The following is a 4681-nucleotide window of genomic DNA, read 5'->3' as shown; positions in this document are numbered from 1 at the left end:
TGAATAATTATATTGCTGCTGCTGCTGCTGCTGCTACCACTACTACTACCTTGGAGACGATCTCTCCTTTATCCCAGGCTGTACTTGAACTCATTATGTAGCTGATTCTGACCTTGGGCAACTGACCCTCCTGATACTCAGACTCCAGAGTGCTGGGGCTATTGTATCCCAGGTATCCTAGCAACCTGGCAAACCCAAGTCCTTGTACTATGGTCTCAGGAGATTCATGATGTCTGATCCTATCTGCTCCCAAAGCCAAGGCACACAGGATACAGTCTTTCAAGTGGGAGCTGCAGATGCTGAGGTGTCATAGTGTATGAACAGACTCCTTCAAGGTGAAAATAAAAAAGACGTGCACTTGTTCTTGGCAGGTGCTGAGGAAGAAGGAGGTTCAGAAAGGGTGTCAAGCTCCAGGAAGTCTAGTGTTTGTGCTGTCAGTCAGCACCGTGGAAGGGTGTACAGGAAACCCTTGCTGGGAGAAAATGGAGTCTATGTTTTTTAAATCCCTTCCCTGCATCCTGAAGAGCCTGTGCACCTGCTGAAAGTCACCTCTCAGGAGATAACATGTGCAAAGTCACTTTTGTTCCAAATGAGGGGAAGTAAAACTCCTTCCAGAAGGGACTACATTTATAGTAGTGATACAGGGAAAAAAGCTCAGGAAATGCAAAATTCACTTTAAGGATCAAGAAGTTTGTAGTTCCCTGAGCAACAAAGTCCCTGAGGAGGGCTAGTTCAATGTCCTGCTCAGCAGCCCATTGGATGCAGGTTACAGGAAATGTCTGCTGTGCAGAACCAGGAAACCCCTGCTGTGTGGAACCAGGAAACCCCTGCTGTGCGGAACCAGGAAACCCCTGCTGTGTGGAACCAGGAAACCCCTACTGTGTGGAACCAGGAAACCCCTGCTGTGTGGAACCAGGAAGCTCCTGCTGTGTGGAACCAGGAAACCCCTGCTGTGTGGAACCAGGAAACCCCTGCTGTGTGGAACCAGGAAACCCCTACTGTGTGGAACCAGGAAGCCCCTGCTGTGTGGAACCAGAAGACTTGAAAAGGAGCTCAGCTCCCCTGAACTGAAGAGAGGACTGTTGGAAAATCTTTCACAGCTGTTTGAGTAGCTTGAGTGTATTAGCTTTTTCTACCTTTTCAATTGGGCACTGTCCAGTGCAGAAGTGTGTCTTGACTTGTTCCTCACTTTCTAAAGAGAACTGACTGATGGAAAAGTGGGTGTGTCTGAGTGGGAAAGCAGGGAGCCTCTGCCAGGAGCTGCTATCTCCCCGTTTCCTGGTTCCTTATACTGGCAACATTTTCATGTTACCAGCATCTGACTCCTGTGAGAAATAGATGTAAATACTCACATAAATTTCATTCATAATTCTGATCAGATAGGAAAAGATTCAAATGTGTTTCATCAGACACAAGCAATGTTTACTTAAACAATAAGTATTTCTCAGGGACAGCAGACAACAGACTACTGACCCCCAACAACGTGGGTGACGCCCATTCTTGTTGTTCTTCAGGAAATAAGCCAGAACCAAATGCCACATGTGGTGGTGCCATGGCATCCTGACACACATATGGTGGTGCCATGGCATCCTGACACACATATGGTGGTGCCATGGCATCCTGGCACACATATGGTGGTGCCATGGCATCCTGACACACATATGGTGGTGCCGTGGCATCCTGGCACACATATGGTGGTGTCGTGGCATCCTGGCACACATATGGTGGTGCCATGGCATCCTGGCACACATATGGTGGTGCCATGGCATCCTGGCACACATATGGTGGTGCCATGGCATCCTGGCACACATATGGTGGTGCCGTGGCATCCTGGCACACATATGGTGGTGTCGTGGCATCCTGGCATAGCTGCAGATAAACATTGTGCTTAACTATAATAAATTATTCCCTGCAAACCCAAAGCTGTAACATTTCTAAAAGACTCATATGGTAATACCTATGAAAGCTTAAGGTAGCAAAGAATGCATAGGCCTAGATTAACATCTAAGGAACAACATACTAGACTTCATGTTTTCTTCATCAAAAGGCCTCTTTGTGAAAATCATTAAGCAAGTCAGAGATGGGAGGAAATACTTTCACCACAGTCTCCTGGTAATGGATTTAGAATCAAATTATTATAGAAACAAAAACCCAGGAGCTGGACAGTTGGCCTATTTGGTATGAGGACCTGGGTTCAGATCCCAAGAATCCACATCAAAAGCTGTGCTTAGTGGTGTGAGCCAGTGATCCCCTTCCAAAGAGGAAAAGACAGCAGAGTCTCTGGAACTTGCTGGTGAGCCAACCTTCCCCAATCAGTGAGCTCCAGGTTCAATGAGAGACCCTGGCTCAAAACATAGGGAGAGGGAGTCAGTTAGACGGCTCAGGGGCAAGATGCTGGCTGCCAAGGCTGACGACCCAAGTTCAATCCCCAGGTCCCACATGGTAGAAGAGAATCAATCCCCACAAGTTGTTCTCTGACCTCTACATGTACGTAAGTACACACACACACACACACACACACACACACACACACACACACACACACGCAGTACATGTATATACATATAAAAGCATGCACACCAAACAAATAAAATTTTAAAAAAGAAAGATGAAAGATGAGGTTGACCGAGCAAGGCACCGGGCACCGACATCTGATCTACACATGTGAACACACCCTTACATACATGTGAACACACCCTTACATACATGTGAACACACCCTTACATACATGAACACATATACACATACATCACATATGCACAAACACAAAAATAACCTCAACAACAGGATAATAAGCAGATTATAACATACAGGATTAAAGAATCCATGTTTTAAATTGGCAAAAGTCAAATGTGGATACTTCATTTGAAAGATATGTACAAGTGGCCAAAAAGCACATGGGAAAACCTGTGTGGTGCCGGGAACTGGAGAAAGAGCTTCAAAATGGCCGAACGCCTGAACATAGTGCCTGTGGTGCTCGGAACTCTCCCCATGCCTGCAAAGCCAAAGGCAGGAAGAGAGAATGAAGGGTTGGAGGTAGATAGACAGATAGACAGATAAACAGACAAATAGATGATTGATAGATAGATAGATAGATAAGAGAGAGGACTTGAGGCAGCAGGTCCACTGCATTAACCTACTTGAAATATGTCCTGCTCATGCTTTCTGTGAATATGGACAGGCAATCTTACTTCTCAGTTGCTTGATTGATTTCAGTGGCTCTCAGGTCTGCAACACTGACTGGCTTCATATATTTGTTGAGAAGACTAAAAGAGCTTATAAATGTGAAATGTGAAATGTCCTATGTCCTGGAAAGGTCATCCAAGCAGACTCCAGACACCCAATAATAACTATCAGTCACAAGGTAGTAAGTCTTCCTGAAATAGAATGGCAAATCACACAATTAGGACATCATGTGGAGACACAACAAAGTTGGGTGATTCTATTTTCTAGAATCTGTGAGTTTTCCTGGGACTCTCTGTATCTGTCCTTCAGATACACAGCTCTGCCATGGAGTCTCCCGCAGTGAAATCATGCCACGTTGTACCCATCAGGGAACGCTGCCATTGCTCAGCTTGTGAGCCCGTGGCCTTTGCAGTGGCACCTGACAGGAGCACCGGGGGATGTGACTGACAGTGTCCAGCGTTCACCAAGACAGGCTTGCGGCTCACTGCTGGGTGCTGGCTGAAGACATCTGGAAAGAGGAACAGTGAGTGATCCCTATTTTCCAAGAATTAAAGCAAGGTGGAACATTTCCGAACGGAGCCTGGATGTTATTCCTAAGATCTGGGCCACATAAGGTTAGAGGCGTATTGATTTTCAGTTTCAGGATAAATTGGCCATCTCTGGCCTTTCAGGAAAACAACCACAATTTTAAGTGATGAATAACAGATGACACAAACTGAAGCCTCCGTTAGAAAGCTCCAAGCAGCTTAACTGTCAAGGTAGCCACAACCACTGTGTCCTGCCACAGACTGACGGAAGAATGACAAACGCTCTAATGTGGTGAAGATGAGCCCAGCTGCTTCTCGAGGGCAGAGAGCCGAAGCGATCGCGCTTGCCACATTCCAGGGCGGCCTCAAAGCTGGGCAATCACATGTTGGAATCAGGTTCAAGAAGGAACAAACATTTCAAAGGTTTCCTGAGAAGAAGTCCTTTATGGTTGTAGCCATCCTTAGCGGACCCGAAAGGACGGGCGTAGATTTACCTTGGTGCAGTCTTCTGCCTCTTTTCTGTGCCTCTTCTTCTTTTTCAGTAGCTTGTTTCAAACTGCAGCCCGAAAGTTATGTCTTCCCAAATGAAACGTGGCTTCCTGTAGGGATTAAGGGGGCTAATAAGAGCTGCTCAGCTACTAACACTTAGATGGGCCAGTAAGCATGCAAGGCTGGCACAGAGTGCACTAAAAGCTAGGTTCGTGAGGACCCTCCCTGACACCACAGAAGCAGGGAGTCATTCCTCTGCTCTCCATGGAGCTGGCTGCAGGTTGTATGAAAGCTCCCGCGATCACCTTTTACAAAGTATCAGCCGTGCTAGGATGGGGCTGAGATTCACCTGCGTGCCCTGTATGCATCCCTTCAGCCATGATTCCAGAACCCAAATAAGCTCATCAGCTCACCGAGACAGACTTGGGCAAAACTTTAGTCTGTCATGGGTCCCTGTGTTCGGGGAGTGCACTGGCTGG

The 4681-nt window shown here is 46.8% G+C and overlaps 1 long non-coding RNA gene across 1 annotated transcript in view; it reads right to left on the bottom strand.

Moving 5' to 3' along the window:
* Positions 1 to 4001: 4001 nt before the first annotated feature.
* The window catches only part of LOC311588298, a 20181-nt gene continuing 19501 nt past the window's right edge, over positions 4002 to 4681 (bottom strand). The window contains exon 3 of the long non-coding RNA XR_014776143.1: positions 4002 to 4312. This is a non-coding gene — a long non-coding RNA (uncharacterized lncRNA). The remainder of the gene's footprint in view (positions 4313 to 4681) is intronic.

This window comes from Acomys minous, assembly GCF_964271855.1.
Source record: "Acomys minous genome assembly, chromosome: 17".
NCBI classification, from domain to species: domain Eukaryota; kingdom Metazoa; phylum Chordata; class Mammalia; order Rodentia; family Muridae; genus Acomys; species Acomys minous.
The sequence above is the reverse complement of the archived record's forward strand: the minus strand, read 5'-3'. Positions and strand labels throughout refer to the sequence as shown.